Source organism: Podarcis vaucheri, assembly GCF_965113315.1.
Source record: "Podarcis vaucheri genome assembly, chromosome: 3".
Classification (NCBI taxonomy): domain Eukaryota; kingdom Metazoa; phylum Chordata; class Lepidosauria; order Squamata; family Lacertidae; genus Podarcis; species Podarcis vaucheri.
The window spans coordinates 117,173,630-117,200,295 of NC_138761.1; the positions used below are offsets into that span (position 1 = coordinate 117,173,630).

General features: G+C 43.7%; 1 protein-coding gene across 3 annotated transcripts in view; it reads left to right on the forward strand.

The window, feature by feature from the left end:
• The window catches only part of LOC309528823 (uncharacterized protein), a 154,540-nt gene that overhangs the window by 99,585 nt on the left and 28,289 nt on the right, over positions 1 to 26,666 (forward strand). The window contains exon 4 of one of the 3 annotated variants that reach the window (XR_014217897.1): positions 2,883 to 2,972. The exons of the other annotated variants lie outside the window; for them this stretch is intronic. The gene's annotated coding sequence lies outside the window, so the exon portion shown is untranslated. The remainder of the gene's footprint in view (positions 1 to 2,882; positions 2,973 to 26,666) is intronic. 3 annotated transcript variants of the gene reach the window in all.

A 26,666-nucleotide genomic window follows, 5' to 3' on the forward strand; every position in this document is an offset into this window, starting at 1 on the left:
AGCCGCTTCTGGCGAACCAGAGCAGTGCACAGAAACGCTGTTTATCTACCCACCGGAGCGGTACATATTTATCTACTTGCACTTTGACGTGCTTTTGAACTGCTAGGTTGGCAGGAGCTAGGGCCGAGCAACAGGAGCTCACCCTGTCGCGGGGATTTGAACCACCGACCTTCTGATCTACAAGTCCTAGGCTCTGTGGTTTAACCCACTGTGCCACCCGGTCCCCGGATGAATGTACCTGCGAGCATGTCTAGACTGCCACTATTTCAAGGTCAGATTCAGTCACATATCAGTAAATTCAGGTTGTGCAATTATAGTGGGTTGGGAGATCTTGAGTGACAAACCAGCTTCTTCAAACGATCAGACTTTTTGCAGTAAGAAAAGTGACAGGAAAAGATACCGGAAAGAGTGGGATGACACTTGCTTCAACACAACATCATCTAACCTCTCCACGAACAAATCAAGATGAAAACTAATTAAACAGCCGGCATTGCCTAATCCCTCTGTGCACAGGACAGGATGAATGCTCAATAAATAGGTCATCTGTAAGTTCTGACCTTAGCTTTAAGAGGCTGCTGGTACATTGAGCTGGTACATTTCATTTGACCTGTTGTATATAAGGTCAGTTGTATATAAGGACACGGGTGGTGCTGTGGGTTAAATCACAGAGCCTAGGACTTGCCGATCAGAAGGTCAGCATTTCGAATCCCCACGACAGGGGTGAGCTCCTGTTGCTCGGTCCCTGCTCCTGCCAACCTAGTAGCTGGAAATCACGTCAAAGTGCAAGTAGATAAATAGGTACCACTCCGGTTGGAAGGTAAACAGCGTTTCCGTGTGCTGCTCTGGTTCGCCAGAAGCGGCTTAGTCATGCTGGCCACATGTACCCCGGCTCCCTTGGCCAATAAAGCGAGATGAGTGCCACAACCCCAGAGTCGGTCACGACTGGACCTAATGGTTAGGGTTCCCTTTACCTTTATCTATATAAGGTCAGAAGTACAAATATGTCAATAAGCTTTGATAAAATGTGCAATATTGGTAACAGCATGTGGGTACATAGGGAGAGAACCAACCTTGCAACAGGAGCAGTAGGCAACAATGAAATCCAATTTGCCTTTGTTTAACCCTACTGTTTTGTGTCAACACTATGCATGGGAACGTTAAACAAACATACAAACACATACCATTTCCCCAATCTGCCCTTCAGCTGCAGCAATTCCTTCCATCATATTTATGCAAAGCAAGTAAGCAGAGAGGGCCAAGGTTGAATTTCAGCTTGATTTGTAATGATTAATGTTGCAGCAGAAAACAACTGGCATAGAGGGTGAATTAAAGGAGGGGGGAGGTATTCTGTTTACATCTTGACACTGATACCTCCTGGTAACTTGTTGAAGGGGAGAGAGGATTCCCTTTCTGCTTAGAAAGTAACAGAGCAGAGTTTTTCTAGGCCATACTCCATCACTGTGACCGGGAAAAGCAAACAAACAGAATCTCCTCACGGCGTTTAGCATGGCGCTGGGATTTCGGTGCCAGCTCAGTGTGTACAGAGTTATTTGCACACTCCAGGGGAATCCGCTTGATGCCAGTACAGAAGAAAGATGAGGGCCTCTCTCCCCCACCCCCCATTCAACAATTCTCAGGGATTGTCCCTTCCCCAATCATAATAGTTTCCTGCTATAGAATCAATTGCAGAGTTCGCTGTGAGGGGCTCAGAAGGCTGTTTCTCGATTTTAAAATGAGCTGTCAAGATTTTTCGGTGGGAGCAGCGGGCGTGGTGCTGCAGAGCTGCTCTCCTGACAGGGATTGCTTCCGCTAGATGGGAAAGGGATGAGGTCAGGGCTCCGTGGCTGCACCTGCACAGTCCTGGCTTCACTAGCCGCTTGCTCTGTTGTCACACCATTCAGGTAATGGTAGTAGTGCAGAACCTCCAAGTGTCCTGTTTTCCAGGGAAGGCCCTGAATTTGCATAAGCCATCTCAGTTTCAGATTTGATCCCAAAATGTCAAGTTTTTCATTAGGATGTCCCTATTTTTATTGGATAAATGTTGGAGGTTATGAAATAAAGATAAAGGTACCCCTGACCGTTAGGTCCAGTCGTGGACGACTCTAGGGTTGCAGCACTCATCTTGCTTTACAGGCCAAGGGAGCCAGCGTTTGTCCGCAGACAATTTTTCTGGCTCATGTGGCCAGCATGATTAAGCCGCTTCTGGCGAAACCAGAGCAGCGCACAGAAACACTGTTTACCTTCCCGTCTGAGCGGTACCTATTTATCTAAGGTAAATGTAAAGGTAAAGGACCCCTGACAGTTAAGTCCAGTCACAAACGACTCAGGGGTTGCGGTGCTTATCTCATTTTACTGGCCGAGGGAGCCAAAGTTTGTCCGCAGACAGTTTTTTCCCGGTCTACTAGACAATTTTTTAATTTATTTTGACTGTGTCAGACCAACATGGCAGCCTACCTGAATCTAAACAGAAGAAGATAGTCCTTTTTTCTTCCCCCAGTATGGCAGACAGTTGTTAGATGAAGGAGCAACTTCCTGTGGGAAATGTAATTACTTTTGCCATTCCCTTTTCATGTTCAAGATCTGCCCCTATAATCAAGTGCTGTATTCATTCTCCAAAGCTCTGCTGTTTATACTCACAGCAGCATATGCATAGGTGTTCACAACAAACACTGGAGGCAGCCTGGTCAATCATTCCTAGAAAGTCTCACTAGGTGGGGTAGTACCTCTGGAAAACCACAAACAGAAGCTGAGACTGTGTGCTAGCTTTGTTTAGGGAGCTTTTTTTGGGGGGGGGGGGAGACAGGTTGGCCCTCTTCCTTCTCCTGCCACATTACTGCACGGTACTGTTACCCAGTTTCCTTTCCCGTTCTCTCATTTTAAAGGCTCAGCTTTGGACGTGGTGAGTGTTAGGAGGACAGCACCCTTTTCGACCATAAGAAAAAAGTTACCCATGCAAGTGTTGACTGTAACAGGTACTTTAATTATGAATGGCATGAATGAGCCGTCACCCTTGTCCTGGCAAATTGGTTCTGTCACATGGAATCCAGCATTTGGGAAGGAAATCAGCTTTCACTGCGGGCTGCCAAGCCCAAATGAGCTTCATAAAGCACCTGCAGATCTGAGCATCAAGCAATTATTTCACTATCTTGCCTAAAAACAAAACGGGCCCTGGCCTTCTCTAACCTTTGGCCTTTTACAGCTAACATAAACTAATTATATTTGCAGTATGGAGGGAAAATCTTTCTGCAGTTCCCCCTGGGAGTTGTCACACATGCTTTGTGCAGCGTTGTCAGATTAGCATTGTGTCCGCTCAAGATACAGTGGCCTTCATCAGCTCACAGCTCTAGAAAGCTGGGTTGTTTAAGTGCTTAAAGAGATACAAGCCGTGGGCAGGAACTTGCCTCAAACAGAACCTCTCTCACCCCGGCTGGTTCGGTGACAATGGTCTTCGCTGCTTACACTGCCCATTTAGTGGTGGAACAAAAAAACCCTTGTTCGGCATCACTTAGCAGCAATTACAGCCCGTCGAAACAGTTTTTGTTTTATGACAACGTGTTAATGGGCCCACGGTTGGGTGTGAGGAATAACCCAAGCCGCATGCATTAAAGCAAGGTTAGAGGTTAATTGAGACTTTCTAACACAGCGCATGAGATTTTTGCAACCTTTTGCGGAGAGGAAAATTGCAAACAAAAAGGAGATAATGTGATACAATTAGTTGGGAAGCACGAGGGTCAGAATTCCCAGATGCAAAGGAGAACTGGCCAAGTGAATCAGGCCAGACAGGCCACCTGGACCATAACAAGTGCCAAAAATAGCTGCACTCATTTTATCCTTATTTTATTTTTGCCTCGTGAACGAGGAAGTAGGTGGCAGGCCTGTCCGTCACAGTGTTTACATATATAGAAAGAAATACTAGGCCAACTTCATGAGTGATGGTAAGGCATTGTAATTTGTGTTCTGGAACCAGCATCGTTAAGCTGCCACACAGTTTCTCAAATACATCTCTGAAGTCTTCTAACTTTAACCAAGCTTTGCTATGTCTGACATGCTTGGGGTTTTTATCAGCTTCCTCAGCCTTCTTGAAATATTTTCCCTCTCTTGGAGCATTATTAAACTTGGTGTACAGTGGTACCTTGGTTCTCAAACTCAATCTGTTCTGGAAGTCTGTCCCAAAACCAAAGCGTTCCAAAACCAAGGCGTGTTTTCCCATAGAAAGTAATGCAAAATGGATTAATCAGTTCCAGACTTTTAAAAACAACCCCTAAAACATCAATTTAACATGAATTTTACTATCTAAGGAGACCATTGATCTAGCGAGACCCTAGATCCATAAAATGAAAGCAATAATCAGTGTACTGTAATGTAAAATAAATAAGACAGTATTGTAGATGATAAAATTTAAAATTAATATTTTTTCCTTACCTGCACTGATGATAGCCATTGTTTGGATGGGGGGGGTATCCATTTCTGCAGTCACACAAGCAAGCAATCAGTAGCTAAACTGGGTTCCACACAGTCACAAAAACAAATTAACTGAAAAAGCATCAAAAATAAAACCGCAAAATAAACAGCAAAAGCAAAAGTGCCAAACTTAATCCATTCCAGAAGTCTGTTTGACTTTGGAAATGTTCAAAAACCAACTGCTGATTGGTGCAGGAGCCCCAGAAACAATAGGCAACAATTGGACGTTCGGCTTCTGAAAACCATTCAAAAACTGGAACACTTTCTTCCGGGTTTTTGGCGTTTGGGAACAAGGCATTTGAGAATCAAGTTACCACTGTCTTAACACTTAAAGATAAATTCTTCAAAAAGGTAAGTGGATCTGCTCCATGTCAAATTTGGTAAGAGCCCAGTGAATTTATTTCAAGGTGGTTTACAAAATCCAAAAGAAGCAAAGCAACAATACATGTAAGAATAATTATTGGCAGATAATCACTGAGTTCAAACTGACCGGAGGTAGCATTATTATCAATTTACGATGGGGTGGAAGGTTTGCAGGCTATGAAGGACTATCACAAATTTATTGACAGCTGCACCAATAGCCAGGAAGTGGAAGGGGCAAGGTGGATATAAAATGGAAGAATGGTACAAAGAGGTGTGGGATATACTGTAGCTATTAATGATAAATTATCATGTGCCATTAAGGTAAGATGGGGAATATGCAGGAGAAATGATTTTGAGGAGATATGGAGGGTGTTTGTAGAATTTGTACTGTTAAAACGGAAAGGGGTAATACTATTGCCATAGGTGTCAACATTTTGGGAGGTTGGATAGTTAGAATGGAATGGTCTTTTATTCTTTTTTATTTATGATTATTACTTTGTCAAAATAAAAAATAAAATTAAGGGGGGGAGACTGAAAAATTAAAATGTTAAGATAGTAAACAAACAAACAAACAAACCTATAGCTGTTTTTAAGTGTTTCATTGATCCTATATTTCCACTGAGAAGCAAATTTAAAACTTTTTATTTGGGAAAATGTCCGGTCGTTACTGAGCCAATGTAGATTGATAATTCATTGTGTGCCTTTTAATGTCCTTATTGGAGAATAGCTGAACATAATGAGGTCTGCTCTGAAGAGTTCTGACACCTTAAAGACTAACATTTATTATGGCATAAGCATTCATGGACTCAGATGCAGGATGAAGACTTTGCTGAGAGGTATATGAAGGAGAAAGTTGTAAGGTGGGAGCTGAATGGCAACAAGGCGCAAAAATGACTGACTGTGATAATCAGAACTCAAATATGAATTAAATAGGCACACATTTAACCTTTTATATATTAGCCGCCTTAAGTCCCATCAGGGGGAAAAATGGGTACAGAAAATGGTGATGGTGATGATGATGATAGCAGAATGGGAATAGTGGCTGAGGTGATAGCATTAACACCTGTAGTGGGGCACAGAACCATTCACAATAAATAGTCATAGGTAGTGCACAAATTAACACATGTTGTTGTTGTTTAGTCGTTTAGTCATTTAGTCGTGTCCGACTCTTTCTGTTCTCATCCTGAAGCAAGGTTCTTAACCTGAGGTACTATTTCTGGGTTAGCGGAGTCTGTAACCTGAAGCGTATGTAACCCGAGGTACCACTGTAGATGTACTCAAATAAAGAGCATGGCCATTATTTTGCTGACTCTGACTATTCAGGGAAAAGGGCTCAGGACAAAACACAATTATTATAATTTTCTGAGTTCTTTTCTCAATTTGGTCCTTTTGGGAGCAGTTCAGAATGTTACATAAAACATTTACATCCTTGATATGAATTTACTTGATGATTGAAGCTAAGCGACCAGGACTGTTTTTATTGTCAGGAAAGATTATGAGTGTTACTAATGTAGTAACTCAGGTTTGAAAACATGTTGAGGGATTTGGAACAGAGGTATGATGGGGCTGCTTTAAGTTATTTCTCCTCTGTGACTGGTAAATACAGAAAGCCCTGCTTTATATGCCTTTTAAATGAGTAAGTGAACAAGAGGAAAGATGCTTAGCAAAGGTGTCATGGAGAGAGAGGAATATTTATTACCTGGTTAAGAGTTGGCATCGCTTACACCTTATGATGTAGCTTTGATACTTCAGTCATCAAACCCTAACTCATACGCAGTCCTATTCACCTGAGTAGAATTTCATTACATTTCACTTTTAAATTGTATACCACCTTTCTATATTACTACTCACAAGGCAGTTTACAAGCTGAAGAAACAACAAAATAGACAGGGAAGATCACACACCTAATAACAGTCTGATCCAATACAAAAAGTCATAATAAAAACATAACTTTAAAACAAACAACTTATATAAAATAAAGCAATATTCAATAATCCATTCGAATATAATAGTAAACAGTAAAATTAAATACCGGCAAATAATAATTAAACACTTATTTTTGTGTTAAACACTTAACAATGATTAAACACTTAACAATTGCGATAAAGAATTACTAAACTGTAATCAATAAAAAGGACCAGTCACAATGCACAAAATACCACGAAACATACCGGTACATAAGGAAGTGCCTGTGATAAATTGTATGTTATGGTCATCTTAATCAGGGTGCTTTGATTGGTGGCCTTTAGAGCACATGGGAGGTAACATTTTTGCTTTGCTTTTTGTTCTAGTTTTCCGCTGTTCCCTATGGGAATAACATGAGCCCCTGTCAAGTTGCTTCCTTCTTAGTGCTAACTCCTCATTGGCCCCTAATTATTGGAGCACTGATACAGAACAGAAGATGCTCTCACAGGCAACCAACAAAAGATAGCGGTCCCCCCCCCCCAAAGCATTGGATGTCAGCTGGAGGGAAGATGACTTTTGCCTTTGAGAGAATGGCAGAGTAAGAAAGGAAGTTGAGAAGCCTCAGCTTCTTCTTTTATGGGGTGCAAAGGGTTTGGGCACCTTTATCGTGAAAGTTGTTGGCAAAGCTGGTCCCTATCTCTCCTTCAAGTAGGCATCATTATCATGAGGTCACAGTTGCCAGTGGCTCTCCCTCAGGCAGGCAGTATCATCATGGCTCTCTCTCTCCTGGTACATTGGCCAGTTTCTCTCTTCCTGAGAAGGACATCTGAATGGGGACACATGGATTAGTCAATATCCTGGCACCAGCATGTGGTCACAATGGCCAATCTCCTTCAAGCAGGTGACATCAGCATATGGTCACAGTGGCCAGTCCCTCTCCTGCAGGTGAGCAGCATCAGCATGAAGTCACAATGGCTGGTGCCTTTTTCAAGCAAGCAGCATCAACATGAGGTCACAGTGACCAGTTTCTGTCTTTGAGGCCACTGGTATCATCATGTGGGGAGTACATTGGTCATCCTTCATCGGAGCAAATAACAGGGGACACATGGCCCTACTCATGAAGGCAGGCAGAAGCAGAACTGTACGGCTGCTGTAAATTTTATAACATGTTATGGTTTAAGAGAAAATTACATGAAAATGATATATCGTTGGTAACCAACAGCGAGTAAACTGGCAAAAATGTATAAATCTAAACCAAACAAGTGTTGGAAATGTAAAGAGAAAGAAGGTTCTTTTTATCATATGTGGTGGTCTTGTATAAAACTTGACATGAGCCAACAGTGTGACGCGGCAGCTAAAAAAGCCAATGCAATTCTGGGCTGCATCAATAGGAGTATAGCATCTAGATCAAGGGAAGTAATAGTGCCACTGTATTCTGCTCTGGTCAGGCCTCACCTGGAGTACTGTGTCCAGTTCTGGGCACCACAGTTCAAGAAGGACACTGACAAACTGGAACGTGTCCAGAGGAGGGCAACCAAAATGGTCAAAGGCCTGGAAACGATGCCTTATGAGGAACGGCTAAGGGAGCTGGGCATGTTTAGCCTGGAGAAGAGGAGGTTAAGGGGTGATATGATAGCCATGTTCAAATATATAAAAGGATGTCACATAGAGGAGGGAGAAAGGTTGTTTTCTGCTGCTCCAGAGAAGCGGACACGGAGCAATGGATTCAAACTACAAGAAAGAAGATTCCACCTAAACATTAGGAAGAACTTCCTGACAGTAAGAGCTGTTCGACAGTGGAATTTGCTGCCAAGGAGTGTGATGGAGTCTCCTTCTTTGGAGGTCTTTAAGCAGAGGCTTGACAACCATATGTCAGGAGTGCTCTGATGGTGTTTCCTGCTTGGCAGGGGGTTGGACTCGATGGCCCTTGTGGTCTCTTCCAACTCTATGATTCTATGATTCTATGATTCTAAGGTTAAAGCTTACAGGGAAATGATATACAATGGATTGAAAAGGATGGCCTCTCTCTCCTTCAGGTGGGTTGGTACATTGGCCAGTTTCTCTCTTCCTGGGAAGGATATCCGAATGGGGACACGTGGATTAGTCAGTATCCTGGCACCAGCATGTGGTCACAATGGCCAGTCTCCTTCAAGCAGGTAACATCAGCATGCGGTCACAGTGGCCAATCCCTCTCCTTCAGGTGAGCAGCATCAGCATGAAGTCACAATGGCTGGGGCCTTTTTCAAGCAAGCAGCATCAACATGAGGTCGCATTGGCCAGTTTCTGTCTTGGAGGCCAGTATTGTCATCATGTGGGTACACTGGTCAACCTTCATCGGAGCAGGTAATAGGGGACACACATGAGCCTTTGCAGGCAGAAGCAGGACTGTATGGCTGCAGTCGCTTTTCCACTGAAGTGAGCATATATAGGAGCAGTTGGACGCAACTTCTCTCAAACTGAGCGAGCAACATCTGTGTGATCACAGTGGTTCTCGTTGTCTCTTTCACTGAAACAGGGAGCAGTGTCTGAGGACACAGAAGCAGAAATGCAAATGGCAGCCAGATACCCCACCTTATTATAACAAAGTTGGTCTGATACCCAAGGAGTTTGAAATAATAATAATAATAATAATAATAATAATAATAATAATAATAATAATAAAAAATTTATATGCCACTCTGGGTGGCTTCCACCAAATTAAAACATTAAGCACAGTAAAACGTCAAACATTAAAAACCTCCCTATACAGTGGTACCTCCGGTTACGAACTTAATTCGTTCCGGAGGTCCGTTCTTAACCTGAGGTACCGCTTTAGCAAATAGGGCCTCCCACTGCTGCCACCACGCGATTTCTGTTCTCATCCTGAGGTAAAGTTCTTAACCCGAGGTACTACTTCAGGGTTAGCGGAGTCTGTAACCCGTCGTGTTTGTAAGACGAGGTGTTTGTAACCTGAAATACTACTGTACAGGGCTGCCTTCAGATGTCTTCTAAGATTCAGATCCTTGTTTATCTCCTTGACATCTGATGGGAGGGCGTTCCACAGGGCAGGTGACACTACTGAGAAGGCCCTCTGCCTGGCTCCCTGCAACCTCATTTCTCACAATGAGGGAAACGCCAGAAGCCCCTTGGAGTTGGACCTCAGTATCTGGGCGGAAATGATGGGGGTGGAGGCGCTCCTTCAGGTATACAGGGCTGAAGCCATTTAACACTTTAAAGGTCAGGAACTGGGTACAAGAATATTGGCTGCTTCCTGGATAGGACAGACCAGAACTAGAAGACATAATCCCTGATCAATCAGTGGAAGGGATTTCCAATATTTCCCCCCCAAAATGAGTGTATGCCAGCATTCCGTGAAGTGTTCTCCTTATCACAAGTGTTGTTTCCCTATCTGAATTAGTGATGCAAACTGATAGAAAACAGAGTCAGTAGGAGATGTTATGGAAGTTGATTAGGGGATTGGAAGCTTAGTGGAAAGTAGCCCTTTGATACCCTGGACTTGGTGAAAATGCACAGTTTGAATAGCTGCACTTCTAAGAACTGTAGTTCTGGAAAGAAAACTCTGCGTGGCTGAGATGTTGAATTGAACCAAACAGATGGAATACATTACGAAGTCACATGTTCTTAGGATTTCTCATTCTTCTTACCAAAAGTCTTAGAATAGACTTCAGACAAATTAGTGCTGAATGCAGAGGAAGTCTTCAGTAGTACTGGAGAATTGCTGACTCAGTCCATTCCCAAAGACAACCCTTTAGGGACTTATTATTCCACCTTTTTGGCATTTCCACCATGCATGGTGAGTCCTTCACAACCAATTACATTATTCTCAAATGTCACCTTAAGTTTAATGACTCTAGTTAAATGTGGAGTTACTTATAAACCATAGTTCAGCAGATGGCAAGCCCTGCTAGCATAAGCCAATATATGTATTCCACTAAAGAGCTGTGTATGAGCTCAGCTAAAGCATGTGTGTGCTTTCCAGTTATGGAAACGGCGAACAGTTTCAAGTTACTCAGCTGGTTCCTATCAGCTTCGCCGCTTATAGGGTAAAGAAGGTTTTTGATATGTTCCATTGAGAATTTGCCTATTTCATCAGTTGAAATAGTTAATCAGTTCTGGGAATGTTTTCAGATTGGGACTGATGGGCACCAAGCAGCTAGTACAGATTTGGGGCAGCTAGGCTCCAGTGGGCAAGTTGTGTTCTACTTAGCTGAGTGAACTTGCCAGAATCGGTGCTATTGTGTTCCCTGCAAGCGTCTTGGAAGTGTGTTTTTTTCCAATACATGCACACAAATATGATTATTGTGCATTCGTATTTAGGCATGCTCTTGTCCAGCTTTGAGTCAGTGCAACCCTCTATATTATTTCTCCCACCTTGCTCCAGAATGTCCAGATATTTCGTAGTTGACTAGACTGTGTATTATGATGTGTAAAAGAGGGCATCGTCCCGTATAACAGCATCCAACTTATGACTGGTTTGTATGATCACTGATCTCAATTCTTTACTCCGCATGAAACTGATCTTTTCAGAGCCAGTGTGGTGTAGTGGTTAGGAGCGGTAGACTCGTAATCTGGTGAACCAGGTTCGCGTCTTCGCTCCTCCACATGCAGCTGCTGGGTGACCTTGGGCTAGTCACACTTCTTTGAAGTCTCTCAGCCCCACTCACCTCACAGAGTGTTTGCTGTGGGGGAGGAAGGGAAAGGAGAATGTGAACCGCTTTGAGACTCCTTAGGGTGGTGATAAAGCGGGATATCAAATCCAAACTCTTCTTCTTCACCCTTGGACGCAGGTGACAGTTCTCAGAACACTTAGAACTAGTAAGCTCCACTGAATGCTATTAAATGACTTTCCAAGTCAACATGCATAGGACTGTCAAGTTAGGTCCTCTTCAGTGAATTATTCTCCACCATCCTTCCCAAGCAGTTAAATTAGACCAGAGTTTATTTTAATGTATATGCATGAATATGTCTCAAATACACACACACACACACACACACAAACACACACACACACACAAACACACATATTCAGCTATTCAGCCCTGATTACTCACTGGAAGGACAGATCCTGAAGCTGAGGCTCCAATACTTTGGCCGCCTCATGAGAAGAGAAGACTCCCTGGGAAAGACCCTGATGTTGGGAAAGATGGAGGGCACAAGGAGAAGGGGACGACAGAGGACGAGATGGCTGGACATTGTTCTTGAAGCTACCAGCATGAGTTTGACCAAACTGCGGGAGGCAGTGGAAGACAGGAGTGCCTGGTGTGCTCTGGTCCATGGGGTCATGAAGAGTCGGACACAACTAAACGACTAAACAACAACAATACACACACACACACACACACAATGCAAAGCATGTGCTTCCTACTGCTATTTTTTAAGGCTAAAAAAGTAGATTGGTCTACTATTGCTCTCTGTTTGGAGACGCTAATAGGATGCAACGTGTACTGTATTATCATATGCTAATTATGTTAATAGTTGGAGGGAGGGAATGTATGGAGTTTTCTCTTTCTCTGGTATAGGGGTGTGTAGAAGATAGAATGGGAGTTACTGGTAGTTCTCTGGATGATTCTCTGTTGATTGGCAAGGGTTTCTGACTCCTAGTTGTTTTAAGGATGGTAGCAATGAAAGAACTTACGCATACCCACGCCCCAAAATTGTGCTGCTGAAATGAAAAATAAATAAATGGAGAAACAGGAGTGGATTTGTATGTGGAAGGACCATGAGCCCAGCGTAGTTCTGATAATCCTAGGTTCATAATTTATTTTATTCTATAATGTATGACTTTTACACCAGGCTTCAATTGGTGGTCCTTGAGGTTACAGTAAAACAAAGGCAACAACTCATAAATCCTGAAGGTCTGATGTTGCCCCCACTCCCCATTTAAGTCTAGCGGTGGGGAGCCTTTTTTCAGTCCTTCTGGGGTAATATTTTGAGGTACACTTGGTTGGCAGTGGGTGGGTCCAGGGCCCAGGGCTGCACGCCACACATATTCTCACCCTCACAATCCCCATTCATCCACACCCATACATACATAAATGCATCCCATCTGTGCATGCACACATGCGTTCAGCCAAGAATGAGAGACGTGATTGGTGTGGGGTGTGGGTGTGTGATAGCCGGAACAAAAGGGAACATCACTTATTGGAGAAGGTGTCATTCCTTTACTTGTCTCAGTGGGGTCTGAAATATACTCGGAGTCACGTACTGTATGATTTCATGCTCTTTATTGCAGCTCGTAAAACAGTGAATTGAATCCCCCCCCCAAAAAAAACCCTCAGGCTTTATATACATTATCTATACAATGGGTCCCGTCTGATTGGCTGATTTTGCTTCCCTCCTGGAGCCTGATTGGGCTGCTCCTGCAGGCCAATCAGTTGTTGCATTCTAGGATCCTACCGGCCTAATAGGCTGATTAACTTCCTCCTGGAGCCTGATTGGGCTGCTCCTACAGGCCAATCAGGTTATTCTAGGATCCTAACTGCCTATTGTTCTAGGATCCAAGCTCAGTACATAACAGGGTCATAACAGGAATCAATGGTAGGACTGAGTGGTTGCCTGCTTGGCAGGGGGTTGGACTCGATGGCCCTTGTAGTCTCTTCCAACTCTATGATTCTATGATTCCTTATTTCATCCACTATGAAATCTGCTATGAGGAAGCCTCCCATGTTAGCTGTGGAGGGAGGTAAACAAGCTGAAAGAAGGAGGTGGTGGTGGTGGTGGTGATTACCTTGTCACTCGGTCAACTTGCTCCACACCCATGCTAGGTGGGGAGGACATGCCTCATCTGCCCCTCCTCTTCTTCCAGTTCACTCAGCAGTCTCTGCAGCTACTATGGAAAGTGCCTGCAATGAAGACTTCCTCTAAGACTCACTTCATTGCAGATCAATTGGCTGGATCTGACCAACACAGGCCAGTGATTCCCCCTCTAGTAGTTCTGACCCTGCACATCTCGTTGCATTTACCCTCATTTTCAGCTATGGTTTTCTTCAGGAAACCTCTGGAAGAAATAAGCACTTTTTAGGGGGTTAAGAAAATGAGGAAAGAAATGGTAGTGAATACCTAAGAAATGGTAGTAAGCCAGATCGTCATCAGCAATCGACCATTCAAAGACGTGCAAGATTTGATAGATGATTGATATGGTGAGTCTTCCTGAAGTGCGTGTAGAGTGGAACAGGGGGAGGTTGTACAACTATTTGGTTCTCTGAATTGTGGCGGAGCAGGAAATGGATGCCTGGCTCTGTGTGCGTTTATATTCAAGAGCAGATAAAGAAAACAATCAAGAAAGCATGGGGCCTCCGAAGAAATACATTTCAGTCTGGAGAGCTGGACTCCATGACCTTCAAAGTACCTCGCAGGCTAATGGGAGATCTTTATCAGTTGCATGACAGCATAATAGGACACAATGTTTTTCGCCAAGTAGAATGGCTATCGAGACAATGATGTAAGAAGCCACTTAACTCCTTTTTAACGTATAATAAATGTAACCTTTTGGTTTTTAAGCCTTTGTGGCTTGAGGGGAAGCTTTGTTTACTCCTAAAATCTGAAGCTATCGATGGAGAAGAGAAGTGCAAAATTCAGCAAGGAATGAAACAAAGGCCTGCTTAACATCTGAGAAAAAGCTCCCATGCAAAACCCATGCTTGGGTAGACAAGCATTTGCCCGGTTGTCTGTACTTGTGCATGTGCCTCATGTTTGGGGAACCACCCACAGTTTCTCAAGGCTTTTATGGCAGGTTCAACCCCTCCCTGCACTGCATATTGAGATGGATGTGTGTGGACCACTATTATAATATACCAGCTGGCAGAGCTAAATTGTATGTATTCAACAAACAGGCTATTTTGGAATTAAAATGCAAAAGTATTTTTAGAACTTTTACTTGGTTTTCTTGCTAAAATCAGCAATAGTGGCACATACTAATTTTCCTGGTTAGCAGAAACATTGGGTTTTTGTGCTCATGCACTATTTTCGGCTACAGGTAGCCAGTGTTTGCATTTTAGCTGTGTTGCTATAAAAAAGAGAAAGAAAGAAAGAAGAGCAACTGTATTTTTTTTTAACTGTATGAATTAATTCATTTTTTTTAAAAAAAGGAGAAATATCTCCCAGAGTTTTCAGCCCCATGTTAGTTTTTTTTCAGTGGCTAGAAGAGGAAATGATTACCAGGATATTTGTTGCTACCCAAATAGTCCATTTATTAACGTGAATGTGGGTAGTTTTGGAAATACTGTTTAAATATGGGTCATCCCCCCTAATTGCCCTACAATGGTGAGTGAATGCATTTAAAGGGTCAGTTTAGGGAAGACCTACAGCAATTGCCTGGAGCGTGGGTAGGCAAACTAAGGCCCGGGGGCCAGATCCAGCCCAATCGCCTTCTAAATCACGCCCATGGACGGTTCGGGAATCAGCATGTTTTTACATGAGTAGAATGTATTCTTTTATTTAAAATGCATCTCTGGGTTATTTGTGGGGCCTGCCTGGTGTTTTTACATGAGCTGAATGCGTGCTTTTATTTTAAATGCATCTCTGGGTTGTTTGTGGGGCAAAGGAATTCATACATTATTGTTTTTTCCCCCAAAATATAGTCCGGCCCCCCACAAGGTCTGAGGGACAGTGGACCGGCCCCCTGCTGAAAAAGTTTGCTGACCCCTGGGCTGGAGTAATCTGAAACATAACGGAAAGTGAGAACTTTCTAGAAGCTCGTCTGCTCCAATGCAGCACAGTGCGCATATGTATCAGCCTCCCATGGAAGGCTGTGTGTGTTTCCTTGAAGAAGGAGGATATCCTTCAGGAAATCTGTGGCAAAAACCAAAAGCAGGATGTCTTTTGGTTTGGCTGTTCCTGCCCTTCCTCTTGCACTCTGGCTGCCAGAAGAAAAATTGGTGCACAGCCGTCCTCCAAACCACAGCAGGTGACTGGAAATGTTTTTTTCCTCCCTGCGTGTCCCGAGAACTAGAGAACCGATTTGGATTTTATTTGTTGGATTACTGATTGATTGGAGGTTCTCAATTTGCCAATTTCTCTGTTACTTAGGACTACTTGGGGAGTATATTTCCATGCAGTGTAACTCTTTCCTTTTGAAACCATGCAGTCCGAAAACCAGAGACTCTTCCTAAGTCCCAAGTCTGGCTTCTGCTTTTGTACTTTGAAATACTCACTGTACACATGGAATTGAGTTTAGCAGTATTTGTGTTACTTGTGCTTGCAATGTATTGCGGATAATAATGTCCAGCAGGAGCTGGGCTTTCAAACTCTTCCTCAAAACTCCTCTTTTCTGTGAAGGCTTTGGCACAGCCTCAGTGATGTCTATAGGGACGCGGGTGGTGCTGTGGGTTAAACCACAGAGCCTAGGACTTGCTGGTCAGCGGTTCGAATCCCTGCGACGGGGTGAGCTCCCATTGTTCGGTCCCTGCTCCTGCCAACCTAGCAGTTCGAAAGCACGTCAAAGTGCTAGTAGATAAATAGGTACCACTCTGGCGGGAAGGTAAACGGCGTTTCCGTGCACTGCTCTGGTTCACCAGAAGTGGCTTAGTCATGCTGGCCACATGCCCCGGAAGCTGTACGCCGGCTCCCTCGGCCAATAAAGTGAGATGAGCGTCGCAACCCCAGAGTTGTCCGCGACTGGACCTAACGGTCAGGGGTCCCTTTACCTTTACAGTGATGTCTATGCTCTAATAAGCCAAAACACATATAACAGAAGCTATTGCATATTCTTTTCCTGTTCACCCCAGTTTCAAGCTCCCCCTCCTTTTTGTTTCCCTGAATTTTATCTTGTATTCTCATCAGGGCAGGGACCTGTCCATTTGCACTCTCTGAAAGTGCCGCACACACTGAGGGTGCTATATAAATAGACAAAGTGATTCTCCTGCACTTAGATTGATTTATGATACACTGTATGCAGGCATTATTTTATATTGTTACTTGCATGTATTGCACTGTTATGCATGGTGAGCTTTTTCTGCTGGGAAGGGAAAATATGTTCTATTTTCTTGCTGCCATTTTGTGTTTATTAATTGTTTGTGCGTGCCTGTGCTTTATTTATTTTAATTTTTCGCTTTGTGGTCCATCTTCAGTTATCCTTCACAAGGAGAAAGCGGGATACAAATGGCTAGAATAAAAGTAAAACTCAATAGCAATTCACCTGAAATCCTGAGTTTGATTGAAATGAGCTCTAAATTAAAGACCTAATATTGCCTTTTGAAGTAGAGAAATTAAGGAGTGGCAGCATTTCAGGTGTCACAAAAGCAGTGAAGATGGCTTTGGAGTGGTTTTCATCTCTGCAGTTTTTAGGAACACAAAGCTCTCCCCGAATATATGTTGCAGGTTCTCCAAATCCAGTTGTCACCTTAATCTCCAGTACTGCACTCATTGGTGGACCCTTTTCTGTGAATTCATCTAGTTCATTTTAAAAGATTATTAACTTATTATTTTGTGGAACTTACAGCTCAACCCAGACACTGAGGTCCAGCTCCAAGGGCCTTCTGGCGGTTCCCTCTTTTAGAAGACATCTGAATGCAGCCCTGTTTAGGGAAGTTTTTAATGATTGATGTTTTAATGTATTTTTAATCTTTAGTTGGAAGCTGCCCAGAGTAGCTGGAGAAACCCAGCCAGATGGAAAGGCAATAAATAATTTATTATTATTATTATTATTATTATTATTATTATTATTATTATTATTATTATCATCATCATCATTATCATTATCATCATCATCATCATCATTAGTTATGCAGTGTGTACATCCTTTTCTGTCCTGAATCTGTTGCGAGTTGGTGGATGGGATGACCCAGAGTTCTATTATTGTGTGTGTGAATTATAATTTCTTTCTGCCTGTTGTTGTTTTAAACCTTTTGCATGTTTTCAATTGTTGCTGCCTTATTTTTAAGTGACAATTTTATTGTTTTATCTTTTTTAAAAAAAAAACCTTTGAGGGTTCCCCCCTACAATCAAGCAGTGTATAATTCTTATGAAAAAATAACAGTAATCATATCCATTCCCCCCCTTTAATGCTTATAATTTAACAAATCTCAGTATCACCCTTTCATAAGGAGAATCACATGCACATTAGCTTGCTTTTTCAGAACTCACAAGTGAGAATCAGATATGTGTCCCAAATGTGAATGCTTCCTCAATCTCCACAATAGTAATTTCAATGTGATGGCCACAACAACAGCAACTTATAATTTATACCCTGCCCATCTGACTGGGTTTCCCCAGCCACTCTGGGCAGCTCCCAACAGAATATTAAAAACACGATAAAACATCAAACATTAAAAACTTCCTTAAACAGGGCTGCCTTCAGATGCCTTCTAAAAGTCAGATAGTTGTTTATCTCCTTGACATCTCATGGGAGGGCATTCCACAGGACGGGCGCCACTACCGAGAAGGCCCTCTGCCTGGTTCCCTGTAGCTTCACTTCTCGCAGTGAGGGAACCGCCAGAAGGCCCTCTGAGCCTCAGTGTCCGGGCAGAACGATGGGGGTGGAGACGCTCCTTCAGGTATACTGGGCCGAAGCCGTTTAGGGCTTTAAAGGTCAACACCAATAATAATAATAATAATAATAATTTATTATTTGTACCCCGCCCATCTGGCTGGGTTTCCCCAGCCACTCTGGGCGGCTTCCACAGAAACCAAAAAACACTAAAATATCATACATTAAAAGCTTCCCTGAATAGGGCCACCTTAAGATGTCTTCTGAATGTCAGGTAGTTGTCCATCACCTTGACATCCAATGGGAGGGCATTCCACAGGGCGGGCGCCACCACCAAAAAGGCCCTCTGCCTGGTTCCCTGTAGCTTCACTTCTCGTAATGAGGGAACCGCCAGAAGGCCCTCGGCGCTGGACCTCAGTGTCCGGGCAGAACGATGGGGGTGGAGACGCTCCTTCAGGTATACTGGGCCGAAGCCGTTTAGGGCTTTAAAGGTCAACACCAGCACTTTGAATTGTGCTCGGAAACGTACTGGGAGCCAATGTAGGTCTTTCAAGACCGGTGTTATGTGGTCTCGGCGGCCGCCCCCAGTCACCAGTCTAGCTGCCGCATTCTGGATTAGCTGTAGTTTCCGAGTCACCTTCAAAGGTAGCCCCACGTAGAGTGCATTGCAGTAGTCCAAGCGGGAGATAACTAGAGCATGCACCACTCTGGCCAGACAGTCCACGGGCAGGTAGGGTCTCAGCCTGCGTACCAGGTGGAGTTGGTAGACAGCTGCCCTGGACACAGATTTGACCTGCGCCTCCATGGACAGCTGTGAGTCCAAAATGACTCCCAGGCTACGCACCTGGTCCTTCAGGGGCACAGTTACCCTATTCAGGACCAGGGAGTCCTCCACACCAGCCCGCCTCCTGTCCCCCAAAAACAGTACTTCTGTCTTGTCAGGATTCAACTTCAATCCATTAGCCGCCATCCATCCTCCAACCGCCTCCAGGCACTCACACAGGACCTTCACCGCCTTCACTGGTTCTGATTTGAAAGAAAGGTAGAGCTGGGTATCATCTGCATATTGATGGACACCCAGTCCAAACCCCCTGATGATCTCTCCCAGCGGCTTCATATAGATGTTAAAAAGCATGGGGGAAAGGACAGAACCCTGAGGCACCCCACAAGTGAGGGCCCAAGGGTCTGAACACTCATCCCCCACCACCACTTTCTGAACACGGCCCAGGAGGAAGGAGCGAAACCACTGTATAACAGTGCCCCCAGCTCCCAACCCCTCTAGACGGTCCAGAAGGATGTTATGGTCGATTGTATCAAAGGCCGCTGAGAGATCCAGCAGAACTAGGAAACAACTCTCACCTTTGTCCCTAGCTCGCCGGAGATCATCAACCAGTGCGACCAGGGCAGTTTCAGTCCCATGATGAGGCCTGAACCCTGATTGGAAGGGATCCAAATGGTCCGCATCCTCCAGGCGTGCCTGGAGTTGTTCAGCAACCACACGCTCAATCACCTTGCCCAAGAATGGCAGATTTGAGACTGGGCGATAGTTGGCCATACTGGCCGGGTCTAAAGATGGTTTTTTAAGAAGCGGTTTAATGACCGCCTCTTTCAGCGGATCTGGGAATGTTCCCTCACAGAGGGAAGCATTCACCACCCCGCAGAGCCCATCGCCCAGCCCTTCCCGGCTTGCTTTTATTAGCCAGGATGGGCAAGGATCAAGGAGACAGGTGGTTGGTTTCACGCGTCCAAGCAGCCTGTCCACATCCTCGGGGGTAACGGATTGAAATTGATTCCATGCAACTTGACCAGACAGGGCTCTAGCACTCTCCCGCCCCGGCCCTGCTCCCACGGTGGTGTCTAGCTCCTTCCGAATATGAGTGATTTTATCTGCAAAATCGTTGCAGGAGATCTTGGGGTCTTTACAAGGCCCCGGTGGTAAAGGTGGTTCCGTTAAATTGCGGACCACCTGAAAGAGTCTCCTGCTACTATTTTCTGCAGATGCAATAGAGGCGGCGAAGAAAGTCTATCGCCACTTGGTAGGCTCGACGTTGAGCTCTAACCTGTGTCCGGTCAGATTCGGAGTGAGTTTTCTGCCACCGACGCTCTAGCCGTCTCAGCGATTGTTTCATCGCCCTCAGCTCCGAAAACATATGCATCCTGTGCATAGCTACATTTTTAAAGTGGAATAGGAGCTGGATCATGGTGTTCCAACATGCATCTCAGTAGTCATTTATATGAAAAGTGAAACATCCCAACATGAAGGACTGCCTTGATGAACAGATCCAGACCCTGGGCTCATCATCTGAGGCCTTTTTTCATGTGTCCCCTTCACAAGAGGCACAGAGGGTAGAAGAACATATATCTAAAGAAGAGTGGAAAATATTTAGTGACTGTATGGAAAATGACTGTACACAGCTGAAAACGCTGGCAGCATTGAGATAAAATCAACAGGGTAATCATTGTTTGAGGGATGTAAAAATGGAGAACTGGCAAAAATGGTTTTTGTGAAAGATAAATAAAATGAACCAAGGAATGAGAGGGAGGGAAGTCATTGGATAATGTCTGTTCTGTTTGTAAAATAGAAAATTTAATAAACATTATTTTAAGATAAAAGATGTTTCAGAGGGTAACAGCACAAGAAAGGGCCTTTTCTGACATGACTCCCCACTTGTGGAATTCTCTCCCCAGGGAGACTCACCTAGTGCCTTCATTACATAACTTCAGGTGCCAGGCTAAAATATTCCTTTTATCCCAGGCCTATTCTCCTTATTTTCAATGGATAAATGTTGAAAGGTATGGAGTTATGCAACCCCCAAGCCAAGGAGATAACTATACAACCTTTAGAAGACTTATGAAGGCAGACCTGTATAGTGAAGTTTGTTATAATGTTTAATGTTTTATTATGTTTTTATATATGTTGGAAGTCGCCCAAAGTGACTGGGGCCACAAAGTCAGATGGGCAGGGTATTATTATTACTGCTACTACTACTATTATTGATGTCCCTATTTTCATTGCAGAAACATTGCAGGGTATGTAGATTTAATAAATAATGGTGATGATAATATTGTTAGCCTTCTCTTGTTTTTGACATGCTCCAGCTCAATTTAACCAATAGCAACTTTTCAAGAAAAATAGTTTGATTTGGGCCTTTCCAATGACTTGCCACATGCCTGATTTAACTTTTAAACATTTATATAGCCCAGCACTTGACTCACTTTGAACCTTTGGGGCAGCTTACCGTATAAAAGCATACAACAAGGCTAAAAGCAACAGCAAAAAAGAAGCAGCAAAAATACCAGTAAGTCAAGGAGAGTAGCATGAACGAGTTGCAATCAAAGCTTTTAAAGAGCGTGGGAGGAAGCCTGCCAAAGATTAAATCAGAGTTGTTGCCAGCATGTTTTATTTATAGAGATTCAAAGAAATAGTGTCCACGGGTTCACATAATGTTTCATGTATGGGTACGGGAGCTAAAATTACATCTCCCAAAGTATGGCTCATGTCTGTTTATAATAATGAGGGCTGTTTGGAGGCAGCTCTGTGGGCACCAGAAGCCAAGGTGGTGTTTACTTTATTCCTTGAGCTCAGTGTTCTAGCATCTCTGTCCTGCAGTGCAAACATTGTCGGAGCATTTGAATATTCAATTTCTCCCGGGAGAGAGATTTTATAGCAAGGGTTTGATTATTTACTTTGCCACAAGATGTTTCTATTTCATTCTGGCTGCCCTTTCCACTTGCTTTTTAAGCAGATGTATTACCCCCTGATTGAAATGGCCCTTTTGATGCCAGACGGGCTAAGATATAAGACACTGGCCATGTTCAGACAATCAAAATTGGGTCCGATTTGCTGGAATATGAATGAACTTCATGCACCTGCCTGTATCACTTTTCTTCTTCCCATTGAATGAGCAGGTAAATGTCAGGCAGCTGCAGTTAACCATAGTTTCCCATTATATATGAAGTGGGAAACTAGGGTTATTTGATTCCAAAGGAGCCAAAATATGAATCCATCTTAAACTATGTCATCATATTATAGCTTGTGTGGTAGCTATTGGCCACGGTTTCTCAGTTCAGATGTTAGAGGAAGCTATGCCTAACTGCTACTTCCTACTTGCTTCCACATTTGTGTTGACGGTTCATGAAGCTTGTTCATATTTTGGCAAACTAATCTGAGATTTGATTGTCTAAGCAAGACCACTGAACCTGTGAGTCACACCTTCAAAGCCCACCCTGGCCATTGGCTTGCTATGGGAAAGCTTGCAAAGGTTTTCTCCATATCTGTTTCTTACCTGTAAAATGAAAGCTAAATGGTATTTAATTTATGAGCACATATTGTTGTGATTGTCTCTGGATGAACAAAATCCCTGTGTCTAGGTGGAGAGAGTAAATGTTCAGCGTACCAAGACCTTATTGGCTTAAGCCAAATTACTTTTGCACCCAAATCCTTGCCGAGCTCTGAAAAGTATCTAGTGACAGAACTAAGTCCACCATCCGGAAGAAGGCAGCCTACCTTGTCGCAAATATTGAGATGGGTATGCATAGTTCCCAATATTGCATCGCTGAAAGATATGCCCCCCTCTCAATATATGTGTGTGTTTTAATTTTAGGTGTAGTGAATATTGTGGACAACACGGTCTTGGCGGTAGCAGCATATTTGGTAACATTCCTGCTTTAAACAGAAGGGAAATCTAGGTTAACGTTGAGATTTGTACAAGTAACAAAGGGTAAATTGACTAGGGGGTTTCTGCCTTGACCTGGATATTGAAAATATTTGTTCTCTTTGGTATTTGGGGAAGGAGCAGGGTGGCCTCTTAAACTCATTTTATGAGTTTTTGAGTTGTGGCTCTCACATTTTATCGTATAAACATCCACCTAGACCCATAGGATTTTATTATTATTATTGTTGGGTCACAGTGCTCATTCCATTCAACTTTAGGTGTCCATTATAAAGTGAATTAAAACTCCTTTTCTGGATTGGACAGTTTGATTGCCTTTAGTCCTCTTTAAAACGTAAGCATGTACTCAATGACAACCCTCACTTTGCCCCCCCCACCACCACCACAATAACAGACATTACTTATTTACAGAGGTTGTATTGTAATCTTTTAGAGGAGGTTATCTTTTTGAAAGTTCATAGCAAATAACCTTAATAAATCAGTGGGACTGTAGATAATAAACCAAGTTTTATAAATTGGTCACAGTTTTTAAAAGACTCACCCAGAAAAATGGCTCCAAAGTAAATTATGTGATTTTGGTGTGGGTATTGTGTTTCACATCTCTCCCATCTGTTATTTTATTTTATATTCTCCATGTCAAATTTATTTAAATTTATTTAAATACCCTGCCTCTTAATCATGGGGCTATCAAGCAGCTTGATTTTATTCTTCATAAAATATTTTTTAAAAAATGCATACTGGGTTTTCAGAAGCCAGGATTGACATCTACCCCGATGGCAGACTAGAAGCGTGGTCCACTCTGTTAAGAACGCACAGCATGATGTCATTAGTTACGGCTTAGTTCCGTGGCAGACTAGTGAAATTTCTGATGAAGTGCTTGCACTAAATCAAGAAAGCTCATAGAATTGAGGCTCATACCATCCCACGTGTCTCCAGTGAAAATAGGGATGTCCTAAGGAAAGGTGGGGCATTCTGGGATCATCAGAAACCAGGATGGCTTCTGTAAATCTAGGACTGTCATTGCAAAATAGGGACGCATGGAGAGTCTGGAAGATCTGTCAGGATCTATATAGCGGGGGGAACCCTTCCTAAGACAATTAAGGCCCTTCAGAAATTTGGTTCCAGCCCTGGGACCGTCCCTGGAAAATAGGAACAATTGGAGGGTTTGCAAACATGACTCATCTGCCAGCTGTACCTAAAGAAACTCTTAGCAGCCTCTACTAGCCTTACCACTATCAGATAAATGCCGAACATAGGAAGTGGCCTTAATAAGAAGTCAGACCCATTGGTTCATCTAACTCAGTACTGTCTCCACTGGCTGGCAGTGACTGTCTAGAGTTTCAGACAAGGGCTGTCTCTCAGCTCTACTTGGAGATGTTCTACCACTGAGCTATGTCTCTTCCCTCCCCCCTCTGCCTTGGAAATCCAACTGGAGAGGAATTTCCTGCATTGTGGTTGCTCAATCTTCATTCAGCTACTAATTCTACTCTTAGAGACCTGGCCCGCTGCGGTATATGATTCCATTTGCTGTAGTAAGGTAAAGGTAAAGGGGCCCCTGACCATTAGGTCCAGTCGTGGCCGACTCTGGGGTTGCGGCGCTCATCTCGCTTTATTGCCTGAGGGAGTTGGCGTACAGCTTCCGGGTCATGTGGCCAGCATGACTAAGCCGCTTCTGGTGAACCAGAGCAGCGCACGGAAACGCCGTTTACCTTCCTGCCGGAGTGGTACCTATTTATCTACTAGCACGTTGACGTGCTTTTGAACTGCTAGGTTGACAGGAGCAGGGACCAAGCAAAGGGAGTTCACTCCGTCGCGGGGATTCAAACCGCCGACCTTCTGATCGGCAAGTCCTAGGCTCTGTGGTTTAACCCACAGCGCCACCCACGTCCCCACGGTGTGTGTGTGGGGGGGGTGCCAATCCGCAGTAGGGAGTACCAAAGGAATTCATTGCTTGCTGCTGCTGCTGTATACCACACAACTTCTGCTTTTTTTGTTTCTTTCACACGCTACAACTATTTTTCAACCTTTTTTTCTGTGGATTTTTTTTTGGGGGGGGGGGTAGGAACTCATACCCAAGCCAACAAAAAGATTGATTCCGCAGCTACATTTTTTTCCTTCTCGTACTGGCTAAGGAAAACTGGTTACACATAGATCTAAATCAGGCCTGTATAACTCTGAAATGCACCCAGCCAAATACAGCCAGTAGCCAGCACATGTTGTGGCCTTTTAGGTGTTTGACAATACCTGTATTTTTGCAGTCCCAGGGAGGTGGCAGAAACTGATGGTTTACTGAGCTCCAGGTGGGCTGCTGCAGATTTTTGAAGAAGAAGAAGAAGAAGAAGAAGAAGAAGAAGAAGAAGAAGAAGAAGAGTAGTAGTTTGGATTTGATATCCCGCCTTTCACTCCCCTTCAGGAGTCTCAAAGCGGCTAACATTCTCCTTTCCCTTCCTCCCCCACAACAAACACTCTGTGAGGTGAGTGGGGCTGAGAGACTTCACAGAAGTGTGACTGGCCCAAGGTCACCCAGCAGCTGCATGTGGAGGAGCGGAGACGCGAACCCGGTTTCCCAGATTACGTGACTACCGCTCTTAACCACTACACCACACTGGCGTTTGGTTGGTGGGTTGCTAGTTGTGCAGGTAAAAAAATTAAAAGGTAAAGGACCCCTGGATGGTTAAGTCCAGTCAAAGGTGACTATGGGGTTGTGGCACTCATCTCATTTTTCAGGCTGAGGGAGCCGGCGTTTGTCCACAGACAGCTTTCTGGGTCACGTGGCTAAACCGCTTCTGGCACAACGGAACACCATGATGGAAACCAGAGCGCATGGAAACACCATTTACCTTCCCACCACAGCGGTACCTACTTATCTACTTGCACTGGCATGCTTTCAAACTGCTAGGTTGGCAGGAGCTGGGACAGAGCAACGGGAGCTCACACCATCGAGCAGATTCGAACTGTCGACCTTCCGATATGCAAGCCCAAGAGGCTCCGTGGTTTAGACCACAGCACTGCCTCATAACTATAAAATATTAACATTGTAAGATGGACAAGACCAGATTTTGGTGCAGTATATGGAATAGTAATGACCCACTGGACCTTGCCATTTTCAGGTTTGGTGCTGTGTCTGTACCTGACTTTCTTGTGTTAGCCAGCTTCCCCTTTCTTGGGAACCAGTTCAATCTTTCTTCACAACTGTGGTGTTATTATTCCACTGATGCTCATCAAGCTGTAAAGACCGGCTCAACCTTTTCCTGCCTTTTTCTTGTGTTTTGCCCTCCAAACTGCATTTCTGTCTGCGTGCAACACAAATGTTGCTGGTTTTTTTTAAAAAAGAAATAATAATAATAATAATAATAATAATAATAATTGTGACCACTTGTTAGCTGCAAATACCTAATTAGGGGAAGCTAAAAATGGTTGCATCTGAATAAGAAACAATAATAAAGTGTTCTGAGTATTGCACTGAAAATCAGCATGAGTTGGGAGATTAGCTGTGTTGCCAAGATTTAACAGCTGGAACAAAATAGAATGAAATTATTATTTCAGCTTACTCTTTCCATGGTTTGAAAATATGCCTCCCCTTGGTGTTAGTGGCTGGGCTGCAGCCTGTTGTTAGTGCCTGAATTCAAGTGAAAGGAAGGAAAGCATCTTGGCATCTAAAAGGCAACATGCTTACTGCCTTTGATCCAGTTGAATGTTGCCAAACGGCATGGAGAGTGTTCTGATGCCTAACCATTGGAAATTAGGTTAATTATAACACAGAATCCCTGGGGGATGAAAACATGAGTTACGGTCTTATATAGTCTGCACACCTGGATGGAGCAAGCGAGAAAAATGTA